Below are 22720 nucleotides of genomic sequence, written 5' to 3'. Positions count from 1 at the left end.
TGAAATTTTCAAGGCTTTGAAATCTGCGTTCGTCGGACATAGAATGAATTAAAATTGTCATGTTGTTTTGTTCGATTAAGATTAAATACGAATACGTATACGTATGACATACGTTTAAAAATGCATTCTCCCTTTTATTGCGACTTGCCGTATTTCACAAGCCGCTTTTTTTATTTTCACACCAGTTTTGTCATGCAGAAATCGTTTCATGCTGTTGGGTAATTAAAGCAAAGCAAGATCTCGTGTTTCGTGTGCTTTTTGTATATACATTTGCAAAATTTGTGTAGCTTGTTTTAAAATTAAAACACCGTGTCTGAGTAAGACATAGGATTTATAGGCTTTGGAAACTCGGAAACATTTGAGTATCGCTTCTCGGCCTTTTGGCTAAGATCAAAGTGTAGTATCTGTTCTTATCAGCTTAATATCTGATACGTACCCCATGTGGGTACTTCGATATTAAACTGATTTTTGCAACTAGGTGAGATGTTAGGTGCTTGCACCGCTCTTGCCACGAGTTGGCCTGGTATTGCAGTACCTCCAGGATCGGCTCACTCCCCATTTCGGGGAGAAAATTAAAATAGAAAAATAGCTCCTTCTATAGTCTGAGAAACAGCCCCAGTAAAATATTCTCTAATACTTTTTCTATATTATTTTATGTTATGTATTGTATAGTTTTACTCATTGTTGTAAATTAATTCTACTTCTCGCGCATGTAAAATAAATCGCATATTATTTTATTTTTTTATGTCTGTTCTCTGAAAAGTATTTTTTTCTTTTCTAATAATGTGATGGTTTTTTTTTTTTCTCTTTTTCTCTCTCGCTTGTATTCATAACAGCATATGTCAGTGTAATAATGTATTCTCGTTCCTTTAAAACAAACTCTATATAAATTTTTAGCGTTACGGAAAAACGCGGGGAAAATAATTACGTCCCCTTCTACTGTTTCAATCATCGTTAATAGCGACGTCGCCTCAGAACGAGGGCAAACGATGGAAACTACAGTCGGCCGGTAAGTTTTTTCCTCCTTTTAAAATTAATTTAAACATAGCTGTACCGGTTAATTCCTTTAAAAAAATAGAACAGATGAACTGTTTGTGTGTTTTTTATTTAAACGACAGAGTGAAAAGTCCGTGCTGATTGTGAAAAAGCGTTGAATTTATTTTGTGATCAATGAAATTTTCAAGGCTTTGAAATCTGCGTTCGTCGGACATAGAATGAATTAAAATTGTCATGTTGTTTTGTTCGATTAAGATTAAATACGAATACGTATACGTATGACATACGTTTAAAAATGCATTCTCCCTTTTATTGCGACTTGCCGTATTTCACAAGCCGCTTTTTTTATTTTCACACCAGTTTTGTCATGCAGAAATCGTTTCATGCTGTTGGGTAATTAAAGCAAAGCAAGATCTCGTGTTTCGTGTGCTTTTTGTATATACATTTGCAAAATTTGTGTAGCTTGTTTTAAAATTAAAACACCGTGTCTGAGTAAGACATAGGATTTATAGGCTTTGGAAACTCGGAAACATTTGAGTATCGCTTCTCGGCCTTTTGGCTAAGATCAAAGTGTAGTATCTGTTCTTATCAGCTTAATATCTGATACGTACCCCATGTGGGTACTTCGATATTAAACTGATTTTTGCAACTAGGTGAGATGTTAGGTGCTTGCACCGCTCTTGCCACGAGTTGGCCTGGTATTGCAGTACCTCCAGGATCGGCTCACTCCCCATTTCGGGGAGAAAATTAAAATAGAAAATAGCTCTTCTATAGTCTGAGAAACAGCCCCAGTAAAATATTCTCTAATACTTTTTCTATATTATTTTATGTTATGTATTGTATAGTTTTACTCATTGTTGTAAATTAATTCTACTTCTCGCGCATGTAAAATAAATCGCATATTATTTTATTTTTTTATGTCTGTTCTCTGAAAAGTATTTTTTTCTTTTCTAATAATGTGATGGTTTTTTTTTTTTCTCTTTTTCTCTCTCGCTTGTATTCATAACAGCATATGTCAGTGTAATAATGTATTCTCGTTCCTTTAAAACAAACTCTATATAAATTTTTAGCGTTACGGAAAAACGCGGGAAAATAATTACGTCCCCTTCTACTGTTTCAATCATCGTTAATAGCGACGTCGCCTCAGAACGAGGGCAAACGATGGAAACTACAGTCGGCCGGTAAGTTTTTTCCTCCTTTTAAAATTAATTTAAACATAGCTGTACCGGTTAATTCCTTTAAAAAATAGAACAGATGAACTGTTTGTGTGTTTTTTATTTAAACGACAGAGTGAAAAGTCCGTGCTGATTGTGAAAAAGCGTTGAATTTATTTTGTGATCAATGAAATTTTCAAGGCTTTGAAATCTGCGTTCGTCGGACATAGAATGAATTAAAATTGTCATGTTGTTTTGTTCGATTAAGATTAAATACGAATACGTATACGTATGACATACGTTTAAAAATGCATTCTCCCTTTTATTGCGACTTGCCGTATTTCACAAGCCGCTTTTTTTATTTTCACACCAGTTTTGTCATGCAGAAATCGTTTCATGCTGTTGGGTAATTAAAGCAAAGCAAGATCTCGTGTTTCGTGTGCTTTTTGTATATACATTTGCAAAATTTGTGTAGCTTGTTTTAAAATTAAAACACCGTGTCTGAGTAAGACATAGGATTTATAGGCTTTGGAAACTCGGAAACATTTGAGTATCGCTTCTCGGCCTTTTGGCTAAGATCAAAGTGTAGTATCTGTTCTTATCAGCTTAATATCTGATACGTACCCCATGTGGGTACTTCGATATTAAACTGATTTTTGCAACTAGGTGAGATGTTAGGTGCTTGCACCGCTCTTGCCACGAGTTGGCCTGGTATTGCAGTACCTCCAGGATCGGCTCACTCCCCATTTCGGGGAGAAAATTAAAATAGAAAAATAGCTCCTTCTATAGTCTGAGAAACAGCCCCAGTAAAATATTCTCTAATACTTTTTCTATATTATTTTATGTTATGTATTGTATAGTTTTACTCATTGTTGTAAATTAATTCTACTTCTCGCGCATGTAAAATAAATCGCATATTATTTTATTTTTTTATGTCTGTTCTCTGAAAAGTATTTTTTTCTTTTCTAATAATGTGATGGTTTTTTTTTTTTCTCTTTTTCTCTCTCGCTTGTATTCATAACAGCATATGTCAGTGTAATAATGTATTCTCGTTCCTTTAAAACAAACTCTATATAAATTTTTAGCGTTACGGAAAAACGCGGGGAAAATAATTACGTCCCCTTCTACTGTTTCAATCATCGTTAATAGCGACGTCGCCTCAGAACGAGGGCAAACGATGGAAACTACAGTCGGCCGGTAAGTTTTTTCCTCCTTTTAAAATTAATTTAAACATAGCTGTACCGGTTAATTCCTTTAAAAAATAGAACAGATGAACTGTTTGTGTGTTTTTTATTTAAACGACAGAGTGAAAAGTCCGTGCTGATTGTGAAAAAGCGTTGAATTTATTTTGTGATCAATGAAATTTTCAAGGCTTTGAAATCTGCGTTCGTCGGACATAGAATGAATTAAAATTGTCATGTTGTTTTGTTCGATTAAGATTAAATACGAATACGTATACGTATGACATACGTTTAAAAATGCATTCTCCCTTTTATTGCGACTTGCCGTATTTCACAAGCCGCTTTTTTTATTTTCACACCAGTTTTGTCATGCAGAAATCGTTTCATGCTGTTGGGTAATTAAAGCAAAGCAAGATCTCGTGTTTCGTGTGCTTTTTGTATATACATTTGCAAAATTTGTGTAGCTTGTTTTAAAATTAAAACACCGTGTCTGAGTAAGACATAGGATTTATAGGCTTTGGAAACTCGGAAACATTTGAGTATCGCTTCTCGGCCTTTTGGCTAAGATCAAAGTGTAGTATCTGTTCTTATCAGCTTAATATCTGATACGTACCCCATGTGGGTACTTCGATATTAAACTGATTTTTGCAACTAGGTGAGATGTTAGGTGCTTGCACCGCTCTTGCCACGAGTTGGCCTGGTATTGCAGTACCTCCAGGATCGGCTCACTCCCCATTTCGGGGAGAAAATTAAAATAGAAAAATAGCTCCTTCTATAGTCTGAGAAACAGCCCCAGTAAAATATTCTCTAATACTTTTTCTATATTATTTTATGTTATGTATTGTATAGTTTTACTCATTGTTGTAAATTAATTCTACTTCTCGCGCATGTAAAATAAATCGCATATTATTTTATTTTTTTATGTCTGTTCTCTGAAAAGTATTTTTTTCTTTTCTAATAATGTGATGGTTTTTTTTTTTCTCTTTTTCTCTCTCGCTTGTATTCATAACAGCATATGTCAGTGTAATAATGTATTCTCGTTCCTTTAAAACAAACTCTATATAAATTTTTAGCGTTACGGAAAAACGCGGGGAAAATAATTACGTCCCCTTCTACTGTTTCAATCATCGTTAATAGCGACGTCGCCTCAGAACGAGGGCAAACGATGGAAACTACAGTCGGCCGGTAAGTTTTTTCCTCCTTTTAAAATTAATTTAAACATAGCTGTACCGGTTAATTCCTTTAAAAAATAGAACAGATGAACTGTTTGTGTGTTTTTTATTTAAACGACAGAGTGAAAAGTCCGTGCTGATTGTGAAAAAGCGTTGAATTTATTTTGTGATCAATGAAATTTTCAAGGCTTTGAAATCTGCGTTCGTCGGACATAGAATGAATTAAAATTGTCATGTTGTTTTGTTCGATTAAGATTAAATACGAATACGTATACGTATGACATACGTTTAAAAATGCATTCTCCCTTTTATTGCGACTTGCCGTATTTCACAAGCCGCTTTTTTTATTTTCACACCAGTTTTGTCATGCAGAAATCGTTTCATGCTGTTGGGTAATTAAAGCAAAGCAAGATCTCGTGTTTCGTGTGCTTTTTGTATATACATTTGCAAAATTTGTGTAGCTTGTTTTAAAATTAAAACACCGTGTCTGAGTAAGACATAGGATTTATAGGCTTTGGAAACTCGGAAACATTTGAGTATCGCTTCTCGGCCTTTTGGCTAAGATCAAAGTGTAGTATCTGTTCTTATCAGCTTAATATCTGATACGTACCCCATGTGGGTACTTCGATATTAAACTGATTTTTGCAACTAGGTGAGATGTTAGGTGCTTGCACCGCTCTTGCCACGAGTTGGCCTGGTATTGCAGTACCTCCAGGATCGGCTCACTCCCCATTTCGGGGAGAAAATTAAAATAGAAAAATAGCTCCTTCTATAGTCTGAGAAACAGCCCCAGTAAAATATTCTCTAATACTTTTTCTATATTATTTTATGTTATGTATTGTATAGTTTTACTCATTGTTGTAAATTAATTCTACTTCTCGCGCATGTAAAATAAATCGCATATTATTTTATTTTTTTATGTCTGTTCTCTGAAAAGTATTTTTTTCTTTTCTAATAATGTGATGGTTTTTTTTTTTTCTCTTTTTCTCTCTCGCTTGTATTCATAACAGCATATGTCAGTGTAATAATGTATTCTCGTTCCTTTAAAACAAACTCTATATAAATTTTTAGCGTTACGGAAAAACGCGGGGAAAATAATTACGTCCCCTTCTACTGTTTCAATCATCGTTAATAGCGACGTCGCCTCAGAACGAGGGCAAACGATGGAAACTACAGTCGGCCGGTAAGTTTTTTCCTCCTTTTAAAATTAATTTAAACATAGCTGTACCGGTTAATTCCTTTAAAAAATAGAACAGATGAACTGTTTGTGTGTTTTTTATTTAAACGACAGAGTGAAAAGTCCGTGCTGATTGTGAAAAAGCGTTGAATTTATTTTGTGATCAATGAAATTTTCAAGGCTTTGAAATCTGCGTTCGTCGGACATAGAATGAATTAAAATTGTCATGTTGTTTTGTTCGATTAAGATTAAATACGAATACGTATACGTATGACATACGTTTAAAAATGCATTCTCCCTTTTATTGCGACTTGCCGTATTTCACAAGCCGCTTTTTTTATTTTCACACCAGTTTTGTCATGCAGAAATCGTTTCATGCTGTTGGGTAATTAAAGCAAAGCAAGATCTCGTGTTTCGTGTGCTTTTTGTATATACATTTGCAAAATTTGTGTAGCTTGTTTTAAAATTAAAACACCGTGTCTGAGTAAGACATAGGATTTATAGGCTTTGGAAACTCGGAAACATTTGAGTATCGCTTCTCGGCCTTTTGGCTAAGATCAAAGTGTAGTATCTGTTCTTATCAGCTTAATATCTGATACGTACCCCATGTGGGTACTTCGATATTAAACTGATTTTTGCAACTAGGTGAGATGTTAGGTGCTTGCACCGCTCTTGCCACGAGTTGGCCTGGTATTGCAGTACCTCCAGGATCGGCTCACTCCCCATTTCGGGGAGAAAATTAAAATAGAAAAATAGCTCCTTCTATAGTCTGAGAAACAGCCCCAGTAAAATATTCTCTAATACTTTTTCTATATTATTTTATGTTATGTATTGTATAGTTTTACTCATTGTTGTAAATTAATTCTACTTCTCGCGCATGTAAAATAAATCGCATATTATTTTATTTTTTTATGTCTGTTCTCTGAAAAGTATTTTTTTCTTTTCTAATAATGTGATGGTTTTTTTTTTTTCTCTTTTTCTCTCTCGCTTGTATTCATAACAGCATATGTCAGTGTAATAATGTATTCTCGTTCCTTTAAAACAAACTCTATATAAATTTTTAGCGTTACGGAAAAACGCGGGGAAAATAATTACGTCCCCTTCTACTGTTTCAATCATCGTTAATAGCGACGTCGCCTCAGAACGAGGGCAAACGATGGAAACTACAGTCGGCCGGTAAGTTTTTTCCTCCTTTTAAAATTAATTTAAACATAGCTGTACCGGTTAATTCCTTTAAAAAATAGAACAGATGAACTGTTTGTGTGTTTTTTATTTAAACGACAGAGTGAAAAGTCCGTGCTGATTGTGAAAAAGCGTTGAATTTATTTTGTGATCAATGAAATTTTCAAGGCTTTGAAATCTGCGTTCGTCGGACATAGAATGAATTAAAATTGTCATGTTGTTTTGTTCGATTAAGATTAAATACGAATACGTATACGTATGACATACGTTTAAAAATGCATTCTCCCTTTTATTGCGACTTGCCGTATTTCACAAGCCGCTTTTTTTATTTTCACACCAGTTTTGTCATGCAGAAATCGTTTCATGCTGTTGGGTAATTAAAGCAAAGCAAGATCTCGTGTTTCGTGTGCTTTTTGTATATACATTTGCAAAATTTGTGTAGCTTGTTTTAAAATTAAAACACCGTGTCTGAGTAAGACATAGGATTTATAGGCTTTGGAAACTCGGAAACATTTGAGTATCGCTTCTCGGCCTTTTGGCTAAGATCAAAGTGTAGTATCTGTTCTTATCAGCTTAATATCTGATACGTACCCCATGTGGGTACTTCGATATTAAACTGATTTTTGCAACTAGGTGAGATGTTAGGTGCTTGCACCGCTCTTGCCACGAGTTGGCCTGGTATTGCAGTACCTCCAGGATCGGCTCACTCCCCATTTCGGGGAGAAAATTAAAATAGAAAAATAGCTCCTTCTATAGTCTGAGAAACAGCCCCAGTAAAATATTCTCTAATACTTTTTCTATATTATTTTATGTTATGTATTGTATAGTTTTACTCATTGTTGTAAATTAATTCTACTTCTCGCGCATGTAAAATAAATCGCATATTATTTTATTTTTTTATGTCTGTTCTCTGAAAAGTATTTTTTTCTTTTCTAATAATGTGATGGTTTTTTTTTTTCTCTTTTTCTCTCTCGCTTGTATTCATAACAGCATATGTCAGTGTAATAATGTATTCTCGTTCCTTTAAAACAAACTCTATATAAATTTTTAGCGTTACGGAAAAACGCGGGGAAAATAATTACGTCCCCTTCTACTGTTTCAATCATCGTTAATAGCGACGTCGCCTCAGAACGAGGGCAAACGATGGAAACTACAGTCGGCCGGTAAGTTTTTTCCTCCTTTTAAAATTAATTTAAACATAGCTGTACCGGTTAATTCCTTTAAAAAATAGAACAGATGAACTGTTTGTGTGTTTTTTATTTAAACGACAGAGTGAAAAGTCCGTGCTGATTGTGAAAAAGCGTTGAATTTATTTTGTGATCAATGAAATTTTCAAGGCTTTGAAATCTGCGTTCGTCGGACATAGAATGAATTAAAATTGTCATGTTGTTTTGTTCGATTAAGATTAAATACGAATACGTATACGTATGACATACGTTTAAAAATGCATTCTCCCTTTTATTGCGACTTGCCGTATTTCACAAGCCGCTTTTTTTATTTTCACACCAGTTTTGTCATGCAGAAATCGTTTCATGCTGTTGGGTAATTAAAGCAAAGCAAGATCTCGTGTTTCGTGTGCTTTTTGTATATACATTTGCAAAATTTGTGTAGCTTGTTTTAAAATTAAAACACCGTGTCTGAGTAAGACATAGGATTTATAGGCTTTGGAAACTCGGAAACATTTGAGTATCGCTTCTCGGCCTTTTGGCTAAGATCAAAGTGTAGTATCTGTTCTTATCAGCTTAATATCTGATACGTACCCCATGTGGGTACTTCGATATTAAACTGATTTTTGCAACTAGGTGAGATGTTAGGTGCTTGCACCGCTCTTGCCACGAGTTGGCCTGGTATTGCAGTACCTCCAGGATCGGCTCACTCCCCATTTCGGGGAGAAAATTAAAATAGAAAAATAGCTCCTTCTATAGTCTGAGAAACAGCCCCAGTAAAATATTCTCTAATACTTTTTCTATATTATTTTATGTTATGTATTGTATAGTTTTACTCATTGTTGTAAATTAATTCTACTTCTCGCGCATGTAAAATAAATCGCATATTATTTTATTTTTTTATGTCTGTTCTCTGAAAAGTATTTTTTTCTTTTCTAATAATGTGATGGTTTTTTTTTTTTCTCTTTTTCTCTCTCGCTTGTATTCATAACAGCATATGTCAGTGTAATAATGTATTCTCGTTCCTTTAAAACAAACTCTATATAAATTTTTAGCGTTACGGAAAAACGCGGGGAAAATAATTACGTCCCCTTCTACTGTTTCAATCATCGTTAATAGCGACGTCGCCTCAGAACGAGGGCAAACGATGGAAACTACAGTCGGCCGGTAAGTTTTTTCCTCCTTTTAAAATTAATTTAAACATAGCTGTACCGGTTAATTCCTTTAAAAAATAGAACAGATGAACTGTTTGTGTGTTTTTTATTTAAACGACAGAGTGAAAAGTCCGTGCTGATTGTGAAAAAGCGTTGAATTTATTTTGTGATCAATGAAATTTTCAAGGCTTTGAAATCTGCGTTCGTCGGACATAGAATGAATTAAAATTGTCATGTTGTTTTGTTCGATTAAGATTAAATACGAATACGTATACGTATGACATACGTTTAAAAATGCATTCTCCCTTTTATTGCGACTTGCCGTATTTCACAAGCCGCTTTTTTTATTTTCACACCAGTTTTGTCATGCAGAAATCGTTTCATGCTGTTGGGTAATTAAAGCAAAGCAAGATCTCGTGTTTCGTGTGCTTTTTGTATATACATTTGCAAAATTTGTGTAGCTTGTTTTAAAATTAAAACACCGTGTCTGAGTAAGACATAGGATTTATAGGCTTTGGAAACTCGGAAACATTTGAGTATCGCTTCTCGGCCTTTTGGCTAAGATCAAAGTGTAGTATCTGTTCTTATCAGCTTAATATCTGATACGTACCCCATGTGGGTACTTCGATATTAAACTGATTTTTGCAACTAGGTGAGATGTTAGGTGCTTGCACCGCTCTTGCCACGAGTTGGCCTGGTATTGCAGTACCTCCAGGATCGGCTCACTCCCCATTTCGGGGAGAAAATTAAAATAGAAAAATAGCTCCTTCTATAGTCTGAGAAACAGCCCCAGTAAAATATTCTCTAATACTTTTTCTATATTATTTTATGTTATGTATTGTATAGTTTTACTCATTGTTGTAAATTAATTCTACTTCTCGCGCATGTAAAATAAATCGCATATTATTTTATTTTTTTATGTCTGTTCTCTGAAAAGTATTTTTTTCTTTTCTAATAATGTGATGGTTTTTTTTTTTTCTCTTTTTCTCTCTCGCTTGTATTCATAACAGCATATGTCAGTGTAATAATGTATTCTCGTTCCTTTAAAACAAACTCTATATAAATTTTTAGCGTTACGGAAAAACGCGGGGAAAATAATTACGTCCCCTTCTACTGTTTCAATCATCGTTAATAGCGACGTCGCCTCAGAACGAGGGCAAACGATGGAAACTACAGTCGGCCGGTAAGTTTTTTCCTCCTTTTAAAATTAATTTAAACATAGCTGTACCGGTTAATTCCTTTAAAAAATAGAACAGATGAACTGTTTGTGTGTTTTTTATTTAAACGACAGAGTGAAAAGTCCGTGCTGATTGTGAAAAAGCGTTGAATTTATTTTGTGATCAATGAAATTTTCAAGGCTTTGAAATCTGCGTTCGTCGGACATAGAATGAATTAAAATTGTCATGTTGTTTTGTTCGATTAAGATTAAATACGAATACGTATACGTATGACATACGTTTAAAAATGCATTCTCCCTTTTATTGCGACTTGCCGTATTTCACAAGCCGCTTTTTTTATTTTCACACCAGTTTTGTCATGCAGAAATCGTTTCATGCTGTTGGGTAATTAAAGCAAAGCAAGATCTCGTGTTTCGTGTGCTTTTTGTATATACATTTGCAAAATTTGTGTAGCTTGTTTTAAAATTAAAACACCGTGTCTGAGTAAGACATAGGATTTATAGGCTTTGGAAACTCGGAAACATTTGAGTATCGCTTCTCGGCCTTTTGGCTAAGATCAAAGTGTAGTATCTGTTCTTATCAGCTTAATATCTGATACGTACCCCATGTGGGTACTTCGATATTAAACTGATTTTTGCAACTAGGTGAGATGTTAGGTGCTTGCACCGCTCTTGCCACGAGTTGGCCTGGTATTGCAGTACCTCCAGGATCGGCTCACTCCCCATTTCGGGGAGAAAATTAAAATAGAAAAATAGCTCCTTCTATAGTCTGAGAAACAGCCCCAGTAAAATATTCTCTAATACTTTTTCTATATTATTTTATGTTATGTATTGTATAGTTTTACTCATTGTTGTAAATTAATTCTACTTCTCGCGCATGTAAAATAAATCGCATATTATTTTATTTTTTTATGTCTGTTCTCTGAAAAGTATTTTTTTCTTTTCTAATAATGTGATGGTTTTTTTTTTTCTCTTTTTCTCTCTCGCTTGTATTCATAACAGCATATGTCAGTGTAATAATGTATTCTCGTTCCTTTAAAACAAACTCTATATAAATTTTTAGCGTTACGGAAAAACGCGGGGAAAATAATTACGTCCCCTTCTACTGTTTCAATCATCGTTAATAGCGACGTCGCCTCAGAACGAGGGCAAACGATGGAAACTACAGTCGGCCGGTAAGTTTTTTCCTCCTTTTAAAATTAATTTAAACATAGCTGTACCGGTTAATTCCTTTAAAAAATAGAACAGATGAACTGTTTGTGTGTTTTTTATTTAAACGACAGAGTGAAAAGTCCGTGCTGATTGTGAAAAAGCGTTGAATTTATTTTGTGATCAATGAAATTTTCAAGGCTTTGAAATCTGCGTTCGTCGGACATAGAATGAATTAAAATTGTCATGTTGTTTTGTTCGATTAAGATTAAATACGAATACGTATACGTATGACATACGTTTAAAAATGCATTCTCCCTTTTATTGCGACTTGCCGTATTTCACAAGCCGCTTTTTTTATTTTCACACCAGTTTTGTCATGCAGAAATCGTTTCATGCTGTTGGGTAATTAAAGCAAAGCAAGATCTCGTGTTTCGTGTGCTTTTTGTATACATTTGCAAAATTTGTGTAGCTTGTTTTAAAATTAAAACACCGTGTCTGAGTAAGACATAGGATTTATAGGCTTTGGAAACTCGGAAACATTTGAGTATCGCTTCTCGGCCTTTTGGCTAAGATCAAAGTGTAGTATCTGTTCTTATCAGCTTAATATCTGATACGTACCCCATGTGGGTACTTCGATATTAAACTGATTTTTGCAACTAGGTGAGATGTTAGGTGCTTGCACCGCTCTTGCCACGAGTTGGCCTGGTATTGCAGTACCTCCAGGATCGGCTCACTCCCCATTTCGGGGAGAAAATTAAAATAGAAAAATAGCTCCTTCTATAGTCTGAGAAACAGCCCCAGTAAAATATTCTCTAATACTTTTTCTATATTATTTTATGTTATGTATTGTATAGTTTTACTCATTGTTGTAAATTAATTCTACTTCTCGCGCATGTAAAATAAATCGCATATTATTTTATTTTTTTATGTCTGTTCTCTGAAAAGTATTTTTTTCTTTTCTAATAATGTGATGGTTTTTTTTTTTTCTCTTTTTCTCTCTCGCTTGTATTCATAACAGCATATGTCAGTGTAATAATGTATTCTCGTTCCTTTAAAACAAACTCTATATAAATTTTTAGCGTTACGGAAAAACGCGGGGAAAATAATTACGTCCCCTTCTACTGTTTCAATCATCGTTAATAGCGACGTCGCCTCAGAACGAGGGCAAACGATGGAAACTACAGTCGGCCGGTAAGTTTTTTCCTCCTTTTAAAATTAATTTAAACATAGCTGTACCGGTTAATTCCTTTAAAAAATAGAACAGATGAACTGTTTGTGTGTTTTTTATTTAAACGACAGAGTGAAAAGTCCGTGCTGATTGTGAAAAAGCGTTGAATTTATTTTGTGATCAATGAAATTTTCAAGGCTTTGAAATCTGCGTTCGTCGGACATAGAATGAATTAAAATTGTCATGTTGTTTTGTTCGATTAAGATTAAATACGAATACGTATACGTATGACATACGTTTAAAAATGCATTCTCCCTTTTATTGCGACTTGCCGTATTTCACAAGCCGCTTTTTTTATTTTCACACCAGTTTTGTCATGCAGAAATCGTTTCATGCTGTTGGGTAATTAAAGCAAAGCAAGATCTCGTGTTTCGTGTGCTTTTTGTATATACATTTGCAAAATTTGTGTAGCTTGTTTTAAAATTAAAACACCGTGTCTGAGTAAGACATAGGATTTATAGGCTTTGGAAACTCGGAAACATTTGAGTATCGCTTCTCGGCCTTTTGGCTAAGATCAAAGTGTAGTATCTGTTCTTATCAGCTTAATATCTGATACGTACCCCATGTGGGTACTTCGATATTAAACTGATTTTTGCAACTAGGTGAGATGTTAGGTGCTTGCACCGCTCTTGCCACGAGTTGGCCTGGTATTGCAGTACCTCCAGGATCGGCTCACTCCCCATTTCGGGGAGAAAATTAAAATAGAAAAATAGCTCCTTCTATAGTCTGAGAAACAGCCCCAGTAAAATATTCTCTAATACTTTTTCTATATTATTTTATGTTATGTATTGTATAGTTTTACTCATTGTTGTAAATTAATTCTACTTCTCGCGCATGTAAAATAAATCGCATATTATTTTATTTTTTTATGTCTGTTCTCTGAAAAGTATTTTTTTCTTTTCTAATAATGTGATGGTTTTTTTTTTTTCTCTTTTTCTCTCTCGCTTGTATTCATAACAGCATATGTCAGTGTAATAATGTATTCTCGTTCCTTTAAAACAAACTCTATATAAATTTTTAGCGTTACGGAAAAACGCGGGGAAAATAATTACGTCCCCTTCTACTGTTTCAATCATCGTTAATAGCGACGTCGCCTCAGAACGAGGGCAAACGATGGAAACTACAGTCGGCCGGTAAGTTTTTTCCTCCTTTTAAAATTAATTTAAACATAGCTGTACCGGTTAATTCCTTTAAAAAATAGAACAGATGAACTGTTTGTGTGTTTTTTATTTAAACGACAGAGTGAAAAGTCCGTGCTGATTGTGAAAAAGCGTTGAATTTATTTTGTGATCAATGAAATTTTCAAGGCTTTGAAATCTGCGTTCGTCGGACATAGAATGAATTAAAATTGTCATGTTGTTTTGTTCGATTAAGATTAAATACGAATACGTATACGTATGACATACGTTTAAAAATGCATTCTCCCTTTTATTGCGACTTGCCGTATTTCACAAGCCGCTTTTTTTATTTTCACACCAGTTTTGTCATGCAGAAATCGTTTCATGCTGTTGGGTAATTAAAGCAAAGCAAGATCTCGTGTTTCGTGTGCTTTTTGTATATACATTTGCAAAATTTGTGTAGCTTGTTTTAAAATTAAAACACCGTGTCTGAGTAAGACATAGGATTTATAGGCTTTGGAAACTCGGAAACATTTGAGTATCGCTTCTCGGCCTTTTGGCTAAGATCAAAGTGTAGTATCTGTTCTTATCAGCTTAATATCTGATACGTACCCCATGTGGGTACTTCGATATTAAACTGATTTTTGCAACTAGGTGAGATGTTAGGTGCTTGCACCGCTCTTGCCACGAGTTGGCCTGGTATTGCAGTACCTCCAGGATCGGCTCACTCCCCATTTCGGGGAGAAAATTAAAATAGAAAAATAGCTCCTTCTATAGTCTGAGAAACAGCCCCAGTAAAATATTCTCTAATACTTTTTCTATATTATTTTATGTTATGTATTGTATAGTTTTACTCATTGTTGTAAATTAATTCTACTTCTCGCGCATGTAAAATAAATCGCATATTATTTTATTTTTTTATGTCTGTTCTCTGAAAAGTATTTTTTTCTTTTCTAATAATGTGATGGTTTTTTTTTTTCTCTTTTTCTCTCTCGCTTGTATTCATAACAGCATATGTCAGTGTAATAATGTATTCTCGTTCCTTTAAAACAAACTCTATATAAATTTTTAGCGTTACGGAAAAACGCGGGGAAAATAATTACGTCCCCTTCTACTGTTTCAATCATCGTTAATAGCGACGTCGCCTCAGAACGAGGGCAAACGATGGAAACTACAGTCGGCCGGTAAGTTTTTTCCTCCTTTTAAAATTAATTTAAACATAGCTGTACCGGTTAATTCCTTTAAAAAATAGAACAGATGAACTGTTTGTGTGTTTTTTATTTAAACGACAGAGTGAAAAGTCCGTGCTGATTGTGAAAAAGCGTTGAATTTATTTTGTGATCAATGAAATTTTCAAGGCTTTGAAATCTGCGTTCGTCGGACATAGAATGAATTAAAATTGTCATGTTGTTTTGTTCGATTAAGATTAAATACGAATACGTATACGTATGACATACGTTTAAAAATGCATTCTCCCTTTTATTGCGACTTGCCGTATTTCACAAGCCGCTTTTTTTATTTTCACACCAGTTTTGTCATGCAGAAATCGTTTCATGCTGTTGGGTAATTAAAGCAAAGCAAGATCTCGTGTTTCGTGTGCTTTTTGTATATACATTTGCAAAATTTGTGTAGCTTGTTTTAAAATTAAAACACCGTGTCTGAGTAAGACATAGGATTTATAGGCTTTGGAAACTCGGAAACATTTGAGTATCGCTTCTCGGCCTTTTGGCTAAGATCAAAGTGTAGTATCTGTTCTTATCAGCTTAATATCTGATACGTACCCCATGTGGGTACTTCGATATTAAACTGATTTTTGCAACTAGGTGAGATGTTAGGTGCTTGCACCGCTCTTGCCACGAGTTGGCCTGGTATTGCAGTACCTCCAGGATCGGCTCACTCCCCATTTCGGGGAGAAAATTAAAATAGAAAAATAGCTCCTTCTATAGTCTGAGAAACAGCCCCAGTAAAATATTCTCTAATACTTTTTCTATATTATTTTATGTTATGTATTGTATAGTTTTACTCATTGTTGTAAATTAATTCTACTTCTCGCGCATGTAAAATAAATCGCATATTATTTTATTTTTTTATGTCTGTTCTCTGAAAAGTATTTTTTTCTTTTCTAATAATGTGATGGTTTTTTTTTTTTCTCTTTTTCTCTCTCGCTTGTATTCATAACAGCATATGTCAGTGTAATAATGTATTCTCGTTCCTTTAAAACAAACTCTATATAAATTTTTAGCGTTACGGAAAAACGCGGGGAAAATAATTACGTCCCCTTCTACTGTTTCAATCATCGTTAATAGCGACGTCGCCTCAGAACGAGGGCAAACGATGGAAACTACAGTCGGCCGGTAAGTTTTTTCCTCCTTTTAAAATTAATTTAAACATAGCTGTACCGGTTAATTCCTTTAAAAAATAGAACAGATGAACTGTTTGTGTGTTTTTTATTTAAACGACAGAGTGAAAAGTCCGTGCTGATTGTGAAAAAGCGTTGAATTTATTTTGTGATCAATGAAATTTTCAAGGCTTTGAAATCTGCGTTCGTCGGACATAGAATGAATTAAAATTGTCATGTTGTTTTGTTCGATTAAGATTAAATACGAATACGTATACGTATGACATACGTTTAAAAATGCATTCTCCCTTTTATTGCGACTTGCCGTATTTCACAAGCCGCTTTTTTTATTTTCACACCAGTTTTGTCATGCAGAAATCGTTTCATGCTGTTGGGTAATTAAAGCAAAGCAAGATCTCGTGTTTCGTGTGCTTTTTGTATATACATTTGCAAAATTTGTGTAGCTTGTTTTAAAATTAAAACACCGTGTCTGAGTAAGACATAGGATTTATAGGCTTTGGAAACTCGGAAACATTTGAGTATCGCTTCTCGGCCTTTTGGCTAAGATCAAAGTGTAGTATCTGTTCTTATCAGCTTAATATCTGATACGTACCCCATGTGGGTACTTCGATATTAAACTGATTTTTGCAACTAGGTGAGATGTTAGGTGCTTGCACCGCTCTTGCCACGAGTTGGCCTGGTATTGCAGTACCTCCAGGATCGGCTCACTCCCCATTTCGGGGAGAAAATTAAAATAGAAAAATAGCTCCTTCTATAGTCTGAGAAACAGCCCCAGTAAAATATTCTCTAATACTTTTTCTATATTATTTTATGTTATGTATTGTATAGTTTTACTCATTGTTGTAAATTAATTCTACTTCTCGCGCATGTAAAATAAATCGCATATTATTTTATTTTTTTATGTCTGTTCTCTGAAAAGTATTTTTTTCTTTTCTAATAATGTGATGGTTTTTTTTTTTTCTCTTTTTCTCTCTCGCTTGTATTCATAACAGCATATGTCAGTGTAATAATGTATTCTCGTTCCTTTAAAACAAACTCTATATAAATTTTTAGCGTTACGGAAAAACGCGGGGAAAATAATTACGTCCCCTTCTACTGTTTCAATCATCGTTAATAGCGACGTCGCCTCAGAACGAGGGCAAACGATGGAAACTACAGTCGGCCGGTAAGTTTTTTCCTCCTTTTAAAATTAATTTAAACATAGCTGTACCGGTTAATTCCTTTAAAAAATAGAACAGATGAACTGTTTGTGTGTTTTTTATTTAAACGACAGAGTGAAAAGTCCGTGCTGATTGTGAAAAAGCGTTGAATTTATTTTGTGATCAATGAAATTTTCAAGGCTTTGAAATCTGCGTTCGTCGGACATAGAATGAATTAAAATTGTCATGTTGTTTTGTTCGATTAAGATTAAATACGAATACGTATACGTATGACATACGTTTAAAAATGCATTCTCCCTTTTATTGCGACTTGCCGTATTTCACAAGCCGCTTTTTTTATTTTCACACCAGTTTTGTCATGCAGAAATCGTTTCATGCTGTTGGGTAATTAAAGCAAAGCAAGATCTCGTGTTTCGTGTGCTTTTTGTATATACATTTGCAAAATTTGTGTAGCTTGTTTTAAAATTAAAACACCGTGTCTGAGTAAGACATAGGATTTATAGGCTTTGGAAACTCGGAAACATTTGAGTATCGCTTCTCGGCCTTTTGGCTAAGATCAAAGTGTAGTATCTGTTCTTATCAGCTTAATATCTGATACGTACCCCATGTGGGTACTTCGATATTAAACTGATTTTTGCAACTAGGTGAGATGTTAGGTGCTTGCACCGCTCTTGCCACGAGTTGGCCTGGTATTGCAGTACCTCCAGGATCGGCTCACTCCCCATTTCGGGGAGAAAATTAAAATAGAAAAATAGCTCCTTCTATAGTCTGAGAAACAGCCCCAGTAAAATATTCTCTAATACTTTTTCTATATTATTTTATGTTATGTATTGTATAGTTTTACTCATTGTTGTAAATTAATTCTACTTCTCGCGCATGTAAAATAAATCGCATATTATTTTATTTTTTTATGTCTGTTCTCTGAAAAGTATTTTTTTCTTTTCTAATAATGTGATGGTTTTTTTTTTTTCTCTTTTTCTCTCTCGCTTGTATTCATAACAGCATATGTCAGTGTAATAATGTATTCTCGTTCCTTTAAAACAAACTCTATATAAATTTTTAGCGTTACGGAAAAACGCGGGGAAAATAATTACGTCCCCTTCTACTGTTTCAATCATCGTTAATAGCGACGTCGCCTCAGAACGAGGGCAAACGATGGAAACTACAGTCGGCCGGTAAGTTTTTTCCTCCTTTTAAAATTAATTTAAACATAGCTGTACCGGTTAATTCCTTTAAAAAATAGAACAGATGAACTGTTTGTGTGTTTTTTATTTAAACGACAGAGTGAAAAGTCCGTGCTGATTGTGAAAAAGCGTTGAATTTATTTTGTGATCAATGAAATTTTCAAGGCTTTGAAATCTGCGTTCGTCGGACATAGAATGAATTAAAATTGTCATGTTGTTTTGTTCGATTAAGATTAAATACGAATACGTATACGTATGACATACGTTTAAAAATGCATTCTCCCTTTTATTGCGACTTGCCGTATTTCACAAGCCGCTTTTTTTATTTTCACACCAGTTTTGTCATGCAGAAATCGTTTCATGCTGTTGGGTAATTAAAGCAAAGCAAGATCTCGTGTTTCGTGTGCTTTTTGTATATACATTTGCAAAATTTGTGTAGCTTGTTTTAAAATTAAAACACCGTGTCTGAGTAAGACATAGGATTTATAGGCTTTGGAAACTCGGAAACATTTGAGTATCGCTTCTCGGCCTTTTGGCTAAGATCAAAGTGTAGTATCTGTTCTTATCAGCTTAATATCTGATACGTACCCCATGTGGGTACTTCGATATTAAACTGATTTTTGCAACTAGGTGAGATGTTAGGTGCTTGCACCGCTCTTGCCACGAGTTGGCCTGGTATTGCAGTACCTCCAGGATCGGCTCACTCCCCATTTCGGGGAGAAAATTAAAATAGAAAAATAGCTCCTTCTATAGTCTGAGAAACAGCCCCAGTAAAATATTCTCTAATACTTTTTCTATATTATTTTATGTTATGTATTGTATAGTTTTACTCATTGTTGTAAATTAATTCTACTTCTCGCGCATGTAAAATAAATCGCATATTATTTTATTTTTTTATGTCTGTTCTCTGAAAAGTATTTTTTTCTTTTCTAATAATGTGATGGTTTTTTTTTTTTCTCTTTTTCTCTCTCGCTTGTATTCATAACAGCATATGTCAGTGTAATAATGTATTCTCGTTCCTTTAAAACAAACTCTATATAAATTTTTAGCGTTACGGAAAAACGCGGGGAAAATAATTACGTCCCCTTCTACTGTTTCAATCATCGTTAATAGCGACGTCGCCTCAGAACGAGGGCAAACGATGGAAACTACAGTCGGCCGGTAAGTTTTTTCCTCCTTTTAAAATTAATTTAAACATAGCTGTACCGGTTAATTCCTTTAAAAAATAGAACAGATGAACTGTTTGTGTGTTTTTTATTTAAACGACAGAGTGAAAAGTCCGTGCTGATTGTGAAAAAGCGTTGAATTTATTTTGTGATCAATGAAATTTTCAAGGCTTTGAAATCTGCGTTCGTCGGACATAGAATGAATTAAAATTGTCATGTTGTTTTGTTCGATTAAGATTAAATACGAATACGTATACGTATGACATACGTTTAAAAATGCATTCTCCCTTTTATTGCGACTTGCCGTATTTCACAAGCCGCTTTTTTTATTTTCACACCAGTTTTGTCATGCAGAAATCGTTTCATGCTGTTGGGTAATTAAAGCAAAGCAAGATCTCGTGTTTCGTGTGCTTTTTGTATATACATTTGCAAAATTTGTGTAGCTTGTTTTAAAATTAAAACACCGTGTCTGAGTAAGACATAGGATTTATAGGCTTTGGAAACTCGGAAACATTTGAGTATCGCTTCTCGGCCTTTTGGCTAAGATCAAAGTGTAGTATCTGTTCTTATCAGCTTAATATCTGATACGTACCCCATGTGGGTACTTCGATATTAAACTGATTTTTGCAACTAGGTGAGATGTTAGGTGCTTGCACCGCTCTTGCCACGAGTTGGCCTGGTATTGCAGTACCTCCAGGATCGGCTCACTCCCCATTTCGGGGAGAAAATTAAAATAGAAAAATAGCTCCTTCTATAGTCTGAGAAACAGCCCCAGTAAAATATTCTCTAATACTTTTTCTATATTATTTTATGTTATGTATTGTATAGTTTTACTCATTGTTGTAAATTAATTCTACTTCTCGCGCATGTAAAATAAATCGCATATTATTTTATTTTTTTATGTCTGTTCTCTGAAAAGTATTTTTTTCTTTTCTAATAATGTGATGGTTTTTTTTTTTTCTCTTTTTCTCTCTCGCTTGTATTCATAACAGCATATGTCAGTGTAATAATGTATTCTCGTTCCTTTAAAACAAACTCTATATAAATTTTTAGCGTTACGGAAAAACGCGGGGAAAATAATTACGTCCCCTTCTACTGTTTCAATCATCGTTAATAGCGACGTCGCCTCAGAACGAGGGCAAACGATGGAAACTACAGTCGGCCGGTAAGTTTTTTCCTCCTTTTAAAATTAATTTAAACATAGCTGTACCGGTTAATTCCTTTAAAAAATAGAACAGATGAACTGTTTGTGTGTTTTTTATTTAAACGACAGAGTGAAAAGTCCGTGCTGATTGTGAAAAAGCGTTGAATTTATTTTGTGATCAATGAAATTTTCAAGGCTTTGAAATCTGCGTTCGTCGGACATAGAATGAATTAAAATTGTCATGTTGTTTTGTTCGATTAAGATTAAATACGAATACGTATACGTATGACATACGTTTAAAAATGCATTCTCCCTTTTATTGCGACTTGCCGTATTTCACAAGCCGCTTTTTTTATTTTCACACCAGTTTTGTCATGCAGAAATCGTTTCATGCTGTTGGGTAATTAAAGCAAAGCAAGATCTCGTGTTTCGTGTGCTTTTTGTATATACATTTGCAAAATTTGTGTAGCTTGTTTTAAAATTAAAACACCGTGTCTGAGTAAGACATAGGATTTATAGGCTTTGGAAACTCGGAAACATTTGAGTATCGCTTCTCGGCCTTTTGGCTAAGATCAAAGTGTAGTATCTGTTCTTATCAGCTTAATATCTGATACGTACCCCATGTGGGTACTTCGATATTAAACTGATTTTTGCAACTAGGTGAGATGTTAGGTGCTTGCACCGCTCTTGCCACGAGTTGGCCTGGTATTGCAGTACCTCCAGGATCGGCTCACTCCCCATTTCGGGGAGAAAATTAAAATAGAAAAATAGCTCCTTCTATAGTCTGAGAAACAGCCCCAGTAAAATATTCTCTAATACTTTTTCTATATTATTTTATGTTATGTATTGTATAGTTTTACTCATTGTTGTAAATTAATTCTACTTCTCGCGCATGTAAAATAAATCGCATATTATTTTATTTTTTTATGTCTGTTCTCTGAAAAGTATTTTTTTCTTTTCTAATAATGTGATGGTTTTTTTTTTTTCTCTTTTTCTCTCTCGCTTGTATTCATAACAGCATATGTCAGTGTAATAATGTATTCTCGTTCCTTTAAAACAAACTCTATATAAATTTTTAGCGTTACGGAAAAACGCGGGGAAAATAATTACGTCCCCTTCTACTGTTTCAATCATCGTTAATAGCGACGTCGCCTCAGAACGAGGGCAAACGATGGAAACTACAGTCGGCCGGTAAGTTTTTTCCTCCTTTTAAAATTAATTTAAACATAGCTGTACCGGTTAATTCCTTTAAAAAATAGAACAGATGAACTGTTTGTGTGTTTTTTATTTAAACGACAGAGTGAAAAGTCCGTGCTGATTGTGAAAAAGCGTTGAATTTATTTTGTGATCAATGAAATTTTCAAGGCTTTGAAATCTGCGTTCGTCGGACATAGAATGAATTAAAATTGTCATGTTGTTTTGTTCGATTAAGATTAAATACGAATACGTATACGTATGACATACGTTTAAAAATGCATTCTCCCTTTTATTGCGACTTGCCGTATTTCACAAGCCGCTTTTTTTATTTTCACACCAGTTTTGTCATGCAGAAATCGTTTCATGCTGTTGGGTAATTAAAGCAAAGCAAGATCTCGTGTTTCGTGTGCTTTTTGTATATACATTTGCAAAATTTGTGTAGCTTGTTTTAAAATTAAAACACCGTGTCTGAGTAAGACATAGGATTTATAGGCTTTGGAAACTCGGAAACATTTGAGTATCGCTTCTCGGCCTTTTGGCTAAGATCAAAGTGTAGTATCTGTTCTTATCAGCTTAATATCTGATACGTACCCCATGTGGGTACTTCGATATTAAACTGATTTTTGCAACTAGGTGAGATGTTAGGTGCTTGC

The 22720-nt window shown here is 34.4% G+C and overlaps 19 non-coding genes and 1 pseudogene across 19 annotated transcripts; all 20 read left to right on the top strand.

The window, feature by feature from the left end:
* Positions 1–364: 364 nt before the first annotated feature.
* LOC134703287 (U2 spliceosomal RNA) lies at positions 365–557 on the top strand. The gene has a single exon (XR_010104890.1). It is a non-coding gene; the product is annotated as a U2 spliceosomal RNA (small nuclear RNA).
* Positions 558–1535: 978 nt separating this feature from the next.
* On the top strand, positions 1536–1728 carry LOC134703286 (U2 spliceosomal RNA). Its single transcript, XR_010104889.1, has one exon. It is a non-coding gene; the product is annotated as a U2 spliceosomal RNA (small nuclear RNA).
* Positions 1729–2702: 974 nt separating this feature from the next.
* Positions 2703–2895, top strand: LOC134703285 (U2 spliceosomal RNA). The gene has a single exon (XR_010104888.1). It is a non-coding gene; the product is annotated as a U2 spliceosomal RNA (small nuclear RNA).
* A 977-nt stretch (positions 2896–3872) lies between these two features.
* Positions 3873–4065, top strand: LOC134703284 (U2 spliceosomal RNA). The gene has a single exon (XR_010104887.1). It is a non-coding gene; the product is annotated as a U2 spliceosomal RNA (small nuclear RNA).
* A 976-nt stretch (positions 4066–5041) lies between these two features.
* On the top strand, positions 5042–5234 carry LOC134703281 (U2 spliceosomal RNA). The gene has a single exon (XR_010104885.1). It is a non-coding gene; the product is annotated as a U2 spliceosomal RNA (small nuclear RNA).
* A 977-nt stretch (positions 5235–6211) lies between these two features.
* Positions 6212–6404, top strand: LOC134703280 (U2 spliceosomal RNA). Its single transcript, XR_010104884.1, has one exon. It is a non-coding gene; the product is annotated as a U2 spliceosomal RNA (small nuclear RNA).
* Positions 6405–7381: 977 nt separating this feature from the next.
* On the top strand, positions 7382–7574 carry LOC134703279 (U2 spliceosomal RNA). The gene has a single exon (XR_010104883.1). It is a non-coding gene; the product is annotated as a U2 spliceosomal RNA (small nuclear RNA).
* Positions 7575–8550: 976 nt separating this feature from the next.
* Positions 8551–8743, top strand: LOC134703278 (U2 spliceosomal RNA). Its single transcript, XR_010104882.1, has one exon. It is a non-coding gene; the product is annotated as a U2 spliceosomal RNA (small nuclear RNA).
* A 977-nt stretch (positions 8744–9720) lies between these two features.
* LOC134703277 (U2 spliceosomal RNA) lies at positions 9721–9913 on the top strand. Its single transcript, XR_010104881.1, has one exon. It is a non-coding gene; the product is annotated as a U2 spliceosomal RNA (small nuclear RNA).
* A 977-nt stretch (positions 9914–10890) lies between these two features.
* Positions 10891–11083, top strand: LOC134703276 (U2 spliceosomal RNA). The gene has a single exon (XR_010104880.1). It is a non-coding gene; the product is annotated as a U2 spliceosomal RNA (small nuclear RNA).
* A 974-nt stretch (positions 11084–12057) lies between these two features.
* Positions 12058–12250, top strand: LOC134703275 (U2 spliceosomal RNA). The gene has a single exon (XR_010104879.1). It is a non-coding gene; the product is annotated as a U2 spliceosomal RNA (small nuclear RNA).
* A 977-nt stretch (positions 12251–13227) lies between these two features.
* LOC134703274 (U2 spliceosomal RNA) lies at positions 13228–13420 on the top strand. The gene has a single exon (XR_010104878.1). It is a non-coding gene; the product is annotated as a U2 spliceosomal RNA (small nuclear RNA).
* Positions 13421–14397: 977 nt separating this feature from the next.
* Positions 14398–14590, top strand: LOC134703273 (U2 spliceosomal RNA). The gene has a single exon (XR_010104877.1). It is a non-coding gene; the product is annotated as a U2 spliceosomal RNA (small nuclear RNA).
* Positions 14591–15566: 976 nt separating this feature from the next.
* Positions 15567–15759, top strand: LOC134703271 (U2 spliceosomal RNA). Its single transcript, XR_010104876.1, has one exon. It is a non-coding gene; the product is annotated as a U2 spliceosomal RNA (small nuclear RNA).
* Positions 15760–16736: 977 nt separating this feature from the next.
* LOC134703291 (U2 spliceosomal RNA) lies at positions 16737–16929 on the top strand. Its single transcript, XR_010104893.1, has one exon. It is a non-coding gene; the product is annotated as a U2 spliceosomal RNA (small nuclear RNA).
* Positions 16930–17906: 977 nt separating this feature from the next.
* LOC134703290 (U2 spliceosomal RNA) lies at positions 17907–18099 on the top strand. Its single transcript, XR_010104892.1, has one exon. It is a non-coding gene; the product is annotated as a U2 spliceosomal RNA (small nuclear RNA).
* Positions 18100–19076: 977 nt separating this feature from the next.
* LOC134703289 (U2 spliceosomal RNA) lies at positions 19077–19269 on the top strand. Its single transcript, XR_010104891.1, has one exon. It is a non-coding gene; the product is annotated as a U2 spliceosomal RNA (small nuclear RNA).
* A 977-nt stretch (positions 19270–20246) lies between these two features.
* On the top strand, positions 20247–20439 carry LOC134703282 (U2 spliceosomal RNA). Its single transcript, XR_010104886.1, has one exon. It is a non-coding gene; the product is annotated as a U2 spliceosomal RNA (small nuclear RNA).
* Positions 20440–21416: 977 nt separating this feature from the next.
* Positions 21417–21609, top strand: LOC134703270 (U2 spliceosomal RNA). The gene has a single exon (XR_010104875.1). It is a non-coding gene; the product is annotated as a U2 spliceosomal RNA (small nuclear RNA).
* Positions 21610–22586: 977 nt separating this feature from the next.
* LOC134703288 (U2 spliceosomal RNA) lies at positions 22587–22720 on the top strand (annotated as a pseudogene; the record flags this gene model as incomplete).

Source organism: Mytilus trossulus, unplaced genomic scaffold, assembly GCF_036588685.1.
Source record: "Mytilus trossulus isolate FHL-02 unplaced genomic scaffold, PNRI_Mtr1.1.1.hap1 h1tg000937l__unscaffolded, whole genome shotgun sequence".
Classification (NCBI taxonomy): Eukaryota; Metazoa; Mollusca; class Bivalvia; order Mytilida; family Mytilidae; genus Mytilus; species Mytilus trossulus.
This window is presented reverse-complemented; position numbering and strand designations above follow the sequence as displayed.